This window comes from Mastomys coucha, unplaced genomic scaffold, assembly GCF_008632895.1.
Source record: "Mastomys coucha isolate ucsf_1 unplaced genomic scaffold, UCSF_Mcou_1 pScaffold22, whole genome shotgun sequence".
Lineage (NCBI taxonomy): Eukaryota > Metazoa > Chordata > Mammalia > Rodentia > Muridae > Mastomys > Mastomys coucha.
In genome coordinates, this window is record NW_022196905.1 from 118,599,378 (window position 1) to 118,610,201 (window position 10,824).

The 10,824-nt window shown below is 48.3% G+C and overlaps 1 protein-coding gene and 1 long non-coding RNA gene across 9 annotated transcripts in view; one reads left to right on the forward strand and one right to left on the reverse strand.

Moving 5' to 3' along the window:
• The window catches only part of LOC116068443 (translation initiation factor IF-2-like), a 121,577-nt gene that overhangs the window by 33,782 nt on the left and 76,971 nt on the right, over nucleotides 1–10,824 (forward strand). The window lies entirely within an intron of this gene.
• LOC116068444 overlaps nucleotides 6,951–10,824 on the reverse strand; it is an 8,735-nt gene continuing 4,861 nt past the window's right edge. Inside the window, exons 2-4 of the long non-coding RNA XR_004109584.1 lie at nucleotides 8,756–8,831; nucleotides 7,718–7,878; nucleotides 6,951–7,241 (exon numbers count right to left, since the gene is read on the reverse strand). This is a non-coding gene — a long non-coding RNA (uncharacterized LOC116068444). The remainder of the gene's footprint in view (nucleotides 7,242–7,717; nucleotides 7,879–8,755; nucleotides 8,832–10,824) is intronic.

Here is a 10,824-nt window from a genome sequence, read left to right on the forward strand (position 1 = left end):
CTGACTGATAGTAAAACTCATGGAAGAACTCAAGAGATGTTGAGAAGACCAAAAGTCCCCAGTGACACCGACACAAAGCTCCCAGTTCCGTTTCCTTCTCATTCCCGTTCTCCGTCTCCCACACGCAGTCCTTTGCTCAGGAAGTCTTTGAGGAAACTAATGACCTAAATTTGAAGTGGGTGACTAGCTTGGTGGCTTCTGCCAGCCATCTAAGGTTGGATAAAGAACTTCCCAGATGATTAGAAACACAAGACTTGCTTAGATTTTTTTGGTTTTGTTTTTTTTAATTTTGTTTTATTTTGGGTATTCTGGTGTTTGGCTGGAAGAGGATTTTGTAAGAGTGAAGCCTTGGTGCAAAGGGCTTTGTAAGAGCACAGAGTCAGTGGGTGGGGTTAAGAATAAATCTGTCACCGTGTGTTTCAATGTAGACACCTTCAGGCAAGCCTTTCGCCCACTGGTCACTGCCTTCCCCCTCACCACAGAGGGCTATTGGCTAACAGCGCCCCCTCCTGGCCTCACACCCAACACAGCCATTTCTCATAGTGTCTTACACTTCCATGTCACCACAGCGTGGAGCCTGGATAGACTTAGTTGATAGAGAGCCAGTTGAAATATCATCAATAGGATTTTAGTTTAGGGAAAATTGGTTTGATTTCTAGCTTTATTACTATTAGGTATGTAAGCTTGGGCAAATCGCTTAATCTTCAGGTCTAGTTTTCTCACAGAAGAGGACACTGGACTGAAGGATTTCCCAATTTCCAGCTAGTCCTAGAGTTCTATATTTCTACATAGTTGAATTATTTTATCATGCTGTTGCTGGGGAATACAACTAACATTTTTGAAGCTACTAACTTTATGTCAAGCTTTAAAGTCCATAATTGTTATTTCAGAAATATTATTTGACCTACAGTATGTTTAAATCAATTTAATAAAATCACTTTATAACAGGGCCCTATCTTTCCTGTGTGGTGTATGAGTTCAGTAGTCTTGGGACTTGGGATTGGCTGTCATTTGTGCTGTAGAATAGATAATCATAACAAAATTGAATCCTACAATGTTGGTAGCAATCACTCTGTACATGACCCATTTTGGTCATTGCTATTGTCTGCCTGGACCCTTGGACATGTCTTCTATGAGCCTGTTCTTGTCTCTTCTGACTGGCGCATCCTTGGCTAAATGTGAGGCACTGGTTAAGCAAGGCCACATGCATGACCTATCGTGAAGCAGCCTAGCAGCCACCAGCTCAGAGGAGACAAATCTACATTCTGGTGACTGAGATGGAAGTGACAGCCGCCCACATACTTCCCCCAGGGAACACTGTTGGTGAGCAACAGTGGTGGGGCCCTTCTGGGTACAAGGTCCTCAGGGAAGGACTCAGGCCCTGCATGTTAACAGGAAGCACCTAGTCTGCTCAGATGGCGTATTCTGAAGGTGTGTGCTGGGCCAGCGGTGAGATGCTCTCTGGTCTGGGCCTGCACACATCCCCATCTTCACAGGCAGTGCTTCTCTGAGGTTCAGAACCACACCCCCACCAGTCTGTGCGATTGCTGATATCTTCAGAGACTTGGAAAGATGAATGACGGGCAAGGATCAGAGGCAGATGGAAAAGTACTATATGAAGTCTGACTGGGGACATGTTAACAGCTGACCCCACAGCGCAAAAGCTAAACAAAAGCAGGAACAGGTGAGGCAGAGGGACAGGACAGGCTCAGGTGCTGCAGCATGGGCTAGCCTTTCACTGTGCCCTCACTGCCCTGCCAGTAGGACAGCTGAAAACTAGCAAGCCAGGATAATGTTTAGTTGTAGAATGACCACCTGAGGTGCACAGGCTTTGGTTCTTAGCACTACAGAAAATTCCCCAAGTACCCAACCCTGTGTTTTGTCTGTCTGGATACACCAGGCAAGGATCTGGCTGAAGTTTCCATCTGGGCTCAGGTGGAAGAGCTTGTTTTCAGAATAGGTAACCACATTGGCAGTCCTCTTATGGATGGACTTTTGTATTCCGTTCTGATTGAGGGCTGGGGGCATCCAGGTTTTCCCTGCATAACAGACCTGCTATCCTGGAACTCCTTCTGCAAACCAGGCTGGCTTCTATCCACCTGCCTCTGCCTAGGATTAAAAGCATGCACCACCACGCCTGGTTTTGTATTCCATTTTCCTGTGTGCTTTGACATTTGTGTTTTTGAGTGATGCTTCTGGAAACAGTACTTGCCCTCACCAAGTTCTGCTGGCCCTGCTCAAGGTCTACCCTGAGTCATTGGGTAGTTCTAGGACCTGTGTGTTGTGAGGCTTCCAGCCTCCACAGAGTTTGCTTTCTTGGGAAAGGTTCTGATGCATTTGGAAGTAACAAACACTGGCTATAGAAGCTTCTGATAGGGTCACAAGGTCAGGCCTGACAAAGACCTACCTAATGGTTCCACACAAGTCTTGGGTCCTTAGAACAAATAGGAAATGAGGACAGTTGCTGCAGTTAGGATAATGAATTCCCACAGGGCCAAACCAAATCTTGAGACATGGAACTGAGCCAGCCAGAGTAACCCCTTTTCCTGTATGTCGATTGCCTTAGTTTTAGAGAATGGGAAGCCAGGAGCTGGAGAGGTGGCTCAGCAGTGAGACTACATACTGTTGTTCTTGGAAAAAGACCTGAATTTGGTTCCCAGCACCCACATAAGGTGGCTCGCAGTTACTTCCTGGAACTACAGTTCCAAGGGATCTGATGCCTAGCGTCTAGACTAGGCATCTGGACTTGCATGTACAAACCTACACACAATTTAAAGTAGCACAAACTTTTTTTTTTTTTAATATTAGGAAGCTGACTAACACTAAATAGGGGCATACTGTGCTACATTAGGAAGATGAGGGCTATAGTAGGAAAGGAAGATAACATGGCGTGTTACACAAGGCCACAGGTAAGCTGGGGACAGTCTCAGCATACCCAAGTGTGTGCATGCTGGGACAGCTCTGGGAAAACCTGGCATATGTATGGAAAAGACCTGGCTCAAGGGGAGACAGTTCTGACTGCAAAATAAAGATGGTGTTTCTGTGGTGATAAAGGTTTGTCTTAAACCTGGTCCTATTGTAAGATTTAAGTTTTCAAACTGTACTGTGGGAATTTAGCCGTTAGTTAAACTCAGTGGGAGACCGGCTCCCAGAACCTAAAAACAATGGGAGACCAGCAGCACCCAGAACCCAGAAACAAGGGAACCAAGACGACCTGGCCCAAAACAATTGCCAGGTGGCTAGCCCACCTCTGGACCCTAGCATGAGCCAGCACCAATCAGAAACCACCCCGTACCTTCTCCTTACTCCAGTCTTCCCTTTTGCCCCAGCAACCGCACAGGAATAAAAAACTGCCTAAGACCTTGCTTGGGGCCAGGCTCCTCTACCCCTGTGAAGGATATGAGTCTCACCCCAGCTAGCTGGAATAAAAAGCCTCTTGCAGATTGCATCGTGGGATTGCATCCGAAGAACAAAAAGCAAAGTCTAAAGCAGCTCCCAGTGTAGTTTCAGTCAATACATATGGAATGGACTACAGATAACCTAAAGATAAATTAGAAACTCCCTGCTATCATGTAAACATGCCAATCACAAGAGACTACCAAAAAAGAAAGACACAAAGGCCCGGCTGAGAGACAGGTGCCAATAGAAAGCAGGTAGTGGTATTGTCAAAACAGCACAAGGCAGAGTATACTAGTGTTTGAGAGTGATTCTTGCCTACGTGGTGTGCACCTTTCTCTAACGAAGACACAATGAAGCCAGGGAGTGGTGGGACATGCCTTTAAATCCCAGCACTTGGGAGGTAGAGGCGGGCAGATTTCTGAGTTCGAGGACAGATAGGTCTACACTTAGAAATCCTGTCTCAAAAAAAAAAAAAATAGTTTGGATTTTAGGATGTGAGAAATGCTGTTTCTGCTCATAGCAGGGAATGTTTGTTATTTGTTACTCAGAAGGACCTCACTGAGTGGCACTGTGAACACACATTGGATCTATCAGCCATGTGTGAACTAAGAAGTGAACCCTGGATAATCAAATGGACTGATCACTACCAGACATCAGACATAGAAATGCCATTGGGTTGCATTCTCTAATGTAAAAATTGGATGATAAAAACCTAAAATTGCTGGGCAGTGGTGGCACACGCCTTTAACAAAACCAAAAAAAAAAAAAAAGGCTAAAACCACTGGGATATTTACTAAAACCCAAATCCCAAATAAAGGCTGGAGAGATGGTTCAGTCAGTAAAGTGCTTGCTTTGTAAGCATGCAGACCAAAGTTTAAGCCTCGGCACCCGGGTAATAGCCAAGGTGTATGGGCATACCTGTCATCCCAGTGCTGGGTAAGTGGAGGCAGGAGGATCCCCAAGGGCTCACTAACCAGCCAGTCTAGGGAAATTTGTGAGTTCCACGTCTCAGTAAGAGATCCTACTACAGAACACACTAAGGTATACAGTGAGCCCTGACGTGACCCCTGGCCTCCATAAGTATGCGTACATTCACATATATACATACAAAAGCAAATTCAGCTCTGCCCTTCGACTGGACCCCCAGCTAAAGGAAACTGAAGCAAGCACAGACATGCTTCTTGTTATGACAAAGTATAAGAAGGAAAGTGGGCTGAAGAGATGGCTCAGCTGCTAATAACACGTGCTGCTCTTGCAGAAAACCTCTGCAAGTTTGGTTCCCAACACCCATGTTGGTAACTTACAGCTACCTCCAACTCCAGTTCCAGGGAGTCTAGAACCCTCTTTTGGCCTTTGGGGGCACACATAGACCCATACACATAAAAATCTAAGACACAGCAGGGCAGTGATGGCGCACACCTTTAATCCCAGTACTTGGGAGGCAGAGGCAGGTGGATTTCTGAGTTCGAAGCCAGACTGGTCTACAGAGTGAGTTCCAGGACAACCAGGGCTACACAGAGAAACCCTGTCTTGAAAAACAAACAAACAAAAAATCAAGGAGAGGTTTATTTTGACTCATGGTCTCCAGGGTTTCAGGCCGTAACTGCTTTTGGACCTGTTAAGGCAGAACATCTTGGCAAAGAGGGGCATGGTAGAGCAAAGCTGCTCTCTGCATGATAGCTGAGGAACAGAGGGTGGAGAAGTGGTTGCTGGCATGATATGTCCTCAAGGGCATACCCTTCATGACCTTCATGGCAGCTTTAAGACATGCGGTCTTGGAGGCTGGAGAGATGGCTCAGTGATAAAGAGCACTGACTGCTCTTCCAGAGGTCCTGAGTTCAATTCCCAGCAAACACATGGTGGCTCACAACCATGTAATGGGATCCGATGCCCTCTTCTGGTGTGTCTGAAGACAGTGACTGTGTACTCATATAAAATAAATAAATAAATAAACAAATAAAAACTAGAAAATGCTTTTTTAAAAAAAAGACATGCGAGGCTGGTGAGATAGCTCAGCGGGAAAGAGCACCGACTGCTCTTCGGAAGGTCATGAGTTCAAATCCCAGCAACCACATGGTGGCTCACAACCACCCATAATGAGATCTGACGCCCTCGTCTGGTGTGTCTGAAGACAGCTACAGTGTACTTACATATAATGAATAAATAAATCTTAAAAAAAAAAAAAAGACATGCGGTCTTTAGAAAACATTCAGGGTTCAAGCTATAACGTTAAGTTCTTGGCTGAATGATGGTATTGAGATTTCATGTGGAACAACAGCATCTCTTTTCTAGAGAGATCTAGCCACTTCTGTCCCCAGAGTCCCCCAGGCTGCTCCTCTACCAGGCCTTGCCCTCCCTACTCTCGTTGGCTCCTGTTTTCTTTTTATAACCTCTCCTCCCTAACCTAGTTTGCCCCGTCTCAACGGTTCTGTGATGGATGCATAGACAAAATAACCACATCTCTTCATGCCATCCAAGGTGTGTCTCATCCAGGATGGCACCTGCATAACCCTGCACACTGAGAGCCTGAGAAAGCTCCTGTGGCCTTAGAGTGGATGCAACCTATTGTCTTTTCCTGGCCACACAGATGTCACTAGCTGTCTCACTGGATGCTGAACTGAGCTTTTCCCATTCAAGTAGGAGGCCAGGCTACACAATCATCCAGAACATTGCATCTTTAGGGCATGTGGAACAGGCAGAGGAAGGTAGCACCATGAGTCACCCTTACCAGGTGTTGCTAGATAAAATACAGGATGCTCAGTTAAGTTTGGAATCACAGACATGCCGTACGCCTATGTTAAAACGAGTCCTTGTGAACCAGACTCGTTTGAGTGGCAGTTCCTTCTGTGCTGTGACTCAGGCTGGTGGGCCCGCCATTCCAGAGGCTTCAAGGACTCCTTCCTGTTCAGGACAAGGTGCCACAAGACAGGGTGGGCTGTACTGGATGGAGGTAGTCACAGAAAGGTTCCTATTGCTTATATTGTGAGCTCAAGCGGTGCACCCCATGATGTGAAACTGCTCCCTGAGGCTCAGAGCTCTCCAACACCTCCTCATGACTCACTGAGTGCTCCCCACAAATCTTGCTGGACCTCCCCTGTGCCTGTTAACTTCATCTGTGCTGTTTCATACTCATGACCTGAAGAGCCCCTTCCTTTATCCCATGCATCTGCCTGTCCCCTTCTTTGTCTGTCCCCATTCTTACTTGGTCCACTGTGCCTGTCACAATACTTGGAGCTTACTCACTGACTGTCTTGCTTGTGGCTTCTCAGTCCTCCCTGGCTCCTTTCTAGATCTGGACTTGGCATGGCCGGCATAGCAGGATTGAATGAATGGGTATGGGTGGGTGTGGCTGCTCTTGCGCATCCAGGGGGGATGTCTATGCAGTACCTCTCTGGCCACAGGGATGATCTGTTCTGGAACTAAAGTTGGGTCATGAGAGTTTTAACCTTACTAGGGATGGAACCCAAGCCCTTTGTGCCAGTGCCCTACCACTGAGCTACACTATCATAAGGAAGAGATCAGCTGGAGAACAAAGTCAAGATAACCAGGTATGCCATTTTGTAAGATCAGCTCTCATTGCCATCAGCCACCTCGATCCAGCTGCACCTGCATGTGGCATCCGCCTTCAAATTGTTAAGCTTCCCAAGTCAGTCCATGTTTTCCCATTTGTGCCTGATCTGGTCTTCATCACTGGCAAAGAAAGGCTCCACCATGCTACAGCCCCAGTCCTGAGCCTTGAGGCAATCCTGACTTCACGTCTGGTCCTGGAAGTCCCTCCGTCTGAGGCTTCGGAAGAGAATGCCGAGCATATCGAGAAGGGAGGAGGTGTTCTGTGGAAAGTGCTGGAAAAAAAAAAAAACTGGTTTCTGAGGCTGTGCACTGGAATAGCCATTTCTGAGCCACTAAGGCAGAGGTGGTCCCTGTGATCCGGAGGGCAGCCTTGCTATTCATCAGAACTGTCAGGGCCAAGTAGGAACAGCAGCAGCCAGCATAACCACAGAGCTGGCTTCACAAGTGGTCCCACAGGTAAAATTATCCACTGGGCCAATGGCAGTTCTGTCCTATGTTTAAAAAGCCGTTGCTCTAGTGAGCGGAGCTTTGGGGGGCTGCCCGCTGGCCTCGCCCACCTGCCTGTCACATGTGTATCCTCACACCCCTCCAAATGAGTGCTCCCTCTCCCATTGCCCTTCACCAGGCCCAGGATGACTGAGGCAGGCCATGAATGAGGCAGTCTCTAGAAGGACTGGAGGCTCGAGGCTCTGGCAGCTGAAAAACTTCCCGTCCAGTCAGAACCAGTCAGAGGTGGGTTTGAACTTACCTTTGAAAATGTAACTAAGCTTCTACCTGAAGTTGGGTTTCCATCTCCTCATTTAAAGGCGAGAAGCAGCCCACGACGCTCACACCCTTGCAGCCCAGTACTAAGCCGCCTCGGAGCATGCAGGAAGTTTCCATTGCTGGGTTTCTGCTTTGATTTCCTTCCTTCCGTAGAGAAATGTCAAAGCTGAGAAAGATGGCCTCCCTCCCCTACCTGACCGTAAATATGTACCCTGACTGTTTTTAAATGTGTTTCTTCACGAAGGCTTCGTTTGGCTGAGGGAGCCTATATCACCCGTATAAGTTGGTATTTGGGCACTTTATATTTTTCTAAAAATGTGTTTTGGATCCTGTACTCTAATAAACCATAAGTTTCTCTTTAAAAAAAAAAAAAAAAAGCCGGAGGAAGTCAGTCACATCCACCCACAGAGTTCAAAGGAATCCTACCCTAGCCTGCATCTCCAAAGGCCTCCAACGATCAGTTTTCTGCTTCTATCATGAGTGTCCCTGGAATCCATCTCAGCTTGTCAGGCTTGGCGCCAAATGTCTATCTGTTAAGCCATCTGGCCAGGCCCTGTCAGAGGGTCAGGTCACAGGCCTGTGGCTGGCTTCGGAGGCTCGTGCACCTCCTTTAGCACTTGAATGTTGCTGAGGCCCCAAATCCATCTTGGGCTCTCACTTTTTTTCCCTCTAGATCCATCCCCATCCAATTCCTTTCTCTTGACTTCTTCAGGGTAGAAATGGAGCCGCCCTGCCCACACCCTCCTCATCGCAGGTCCTCTCTCTGTCCGTTTTGTTCTGTGTGTCCCTCTCCCCATCTCTCATCTCCGTCTGTTTCAGTCTCTCTACACAGGCCTAGGGATGATGGCATCCCTTCTTGAGGTTAAATTTGGATCTCAGACATGCCCACACTTAGGTTAAAACGATTCCTTGTGAACCCGACTCATTTAACTGGAAGCTCCTTCTGAGTGTGACTCAGGCTGACAGCCCTGCCCTTCCCGGAGGCCTCAGAAGGCTTTGAGGGAGGAGAAGATGCACTTACAAACTTCCCCTGAAGCTGGGAGACTCAGTATCCTCCGGGAGCCTGTGTCCATGCAGTTGGTGAGCGACTTCGCAGCCTGTGGACGACAGCACAGACCGTGGAGGTGACGGTGGGGGGATGGGGGAACACAAACTGAGCTTGTTCCTCATAAAGATCCAGTTTACTCCATAGGTCCACAGTGGAACACTGGCAACCCAGGCTCCTTGATGCAGCCGTGTGGCCTGGAGTCAGTTTCTTTACCTCTCTGAGCCTCCATGTCCTCACCTGTGCCTCAGAGCCAAGCATGGTATTTTTCCAGAATGTGAGGCAAGCATGAGCTAAGCAGATGAAATCCTTAGCTTGCAGCCTGGCCTGGGGTTGGCTAAGGGCTTGGCTAGCTTGGCCGTCACTTCCTGACTGCCCCCCCCCCAACAGGACAGCACTTGTGATATTGGATCTTACAGAAATGCTGTCACTGCTCATCAGAGCTGGCTGTCCCCAGTGACTGGCCCAGATGGCTGGCTTAACAGCGGAGGCTGTGGCTAGGAGCATGGGGACAGTGGATGTTGGCAGAGGTTTGCGGGATTGTTGACCTGGCAGTGACCCCAGAATGCTTCCTGAGAGCCCCTTATTTGAAGGCCCCAGAGTGACAGCCAAGACAGGATGGGCTGACCTTTGCAGGGAGCCAGGCCCAGGCAAAGCAGGGAGCCAGTTCCCCTTCTCTGAAAGCAAATAGTGACAAGCTGTGACTGAGGTCACAGTCAAGGTGCTTGTCCTGGACAAGGAAGTTAGGCGCAGGCAGAGCCCTGGCCTAGAGACCCTTGGTGTTGCCAGGCTCTAGGCTAACATGCTACTCTAGGGCCATGCTCGCGTCTACACCCACATGTCCGTCAGCTGTGTAGCCAGAAGCGTGCCTTCATCCTTGGTAGAACTGACTTCCGAGCCAGAAAGCCTGGGGCACACTTCCTTTTTTTGTCATTTTTCGGGACAGCGGTGTACACTTCCTAACTACCTCTTACCAAATCTCTGAGGACTTCTTTTTAAACAGGTTACCGGGGAAGGTGCTGGCTTTCATTCTTTTCCTATCATTTCTTGTTCTTACTTAAAATGGTATCTTATTTAAAAATGCTCAATGGGTGCATTTAGCTGAGGGCTATAGCTCAGGAGCTCTTAAGAAACCAGTTCCTGAGAGATGGCTCAGCGGTTAAGAGCACTGACTGTTCCGGAGGTCCTGAGTTCAAATCCCAGCACCCACATGGTGGCTCACAACTGTCTGTAATGGATCTGATGCCCTCTTCTGAAGGCAGCTACAGTGTTCTCATATACATAAAATAAATAAATCTTTAAAAAGGAAGGAAGGAAGGAAGGAAGGGAGGGAGGGAGGGAGGGAGGGAGGGAGGGAGAAAGGGAACAAGGAAGGGAGGGAGGGAGGGAGAGAGGGGAAGGGAAGGAAATGAAAGGAAATGAAAGGGAAACAGAACCCTTCCATGCACCAGTCTCTAGCTGGCTCCTGGCAGGCTGAGGTCCCAGGCAACTGTACAAATGACCTTCACCCATATAGGTCTACTCCATTAGTTTACAAATCAAGTGGACAAAGTAGCTGATGGTGAAATACCATTGTGAATTACCATGTAACCATTCACTGTGTTGACCTCCGCACAATGCCCTGGAGGGCTATGACCTTCCCCCGCCACACACACACACACACACACACACACACACACAGTATCCCAGCTGCAGGTGCTGTGTGCACGGCCTTTCCATCCCTGCAGGCATGGCCTTCCCAGACCAAAGCCTGAACTCTGGCCAGCCTCTCCCACACACCACTGTGGCTAACCTTGAAAGGCTGGACTTGACTTCATAGACAGCCCCCACTGTGAGGAAGGCAACATGGAGACCAGAGCAAAGAAGGCCCTGGATGCCAGCCTGGTTCCCAAGGAACCTCCAGGCCTAGGATATTGTGAGATGGGATGAAGATGCCCCTGAAAGTTCTACATGAGGCCCAGACCAGGACCACCAACTGTGTATCAGGCTTCAAGATGCTCCAGAAATTCTTCATTGTTGTCAGGACGTGAGAGAGGCAGGCGTGA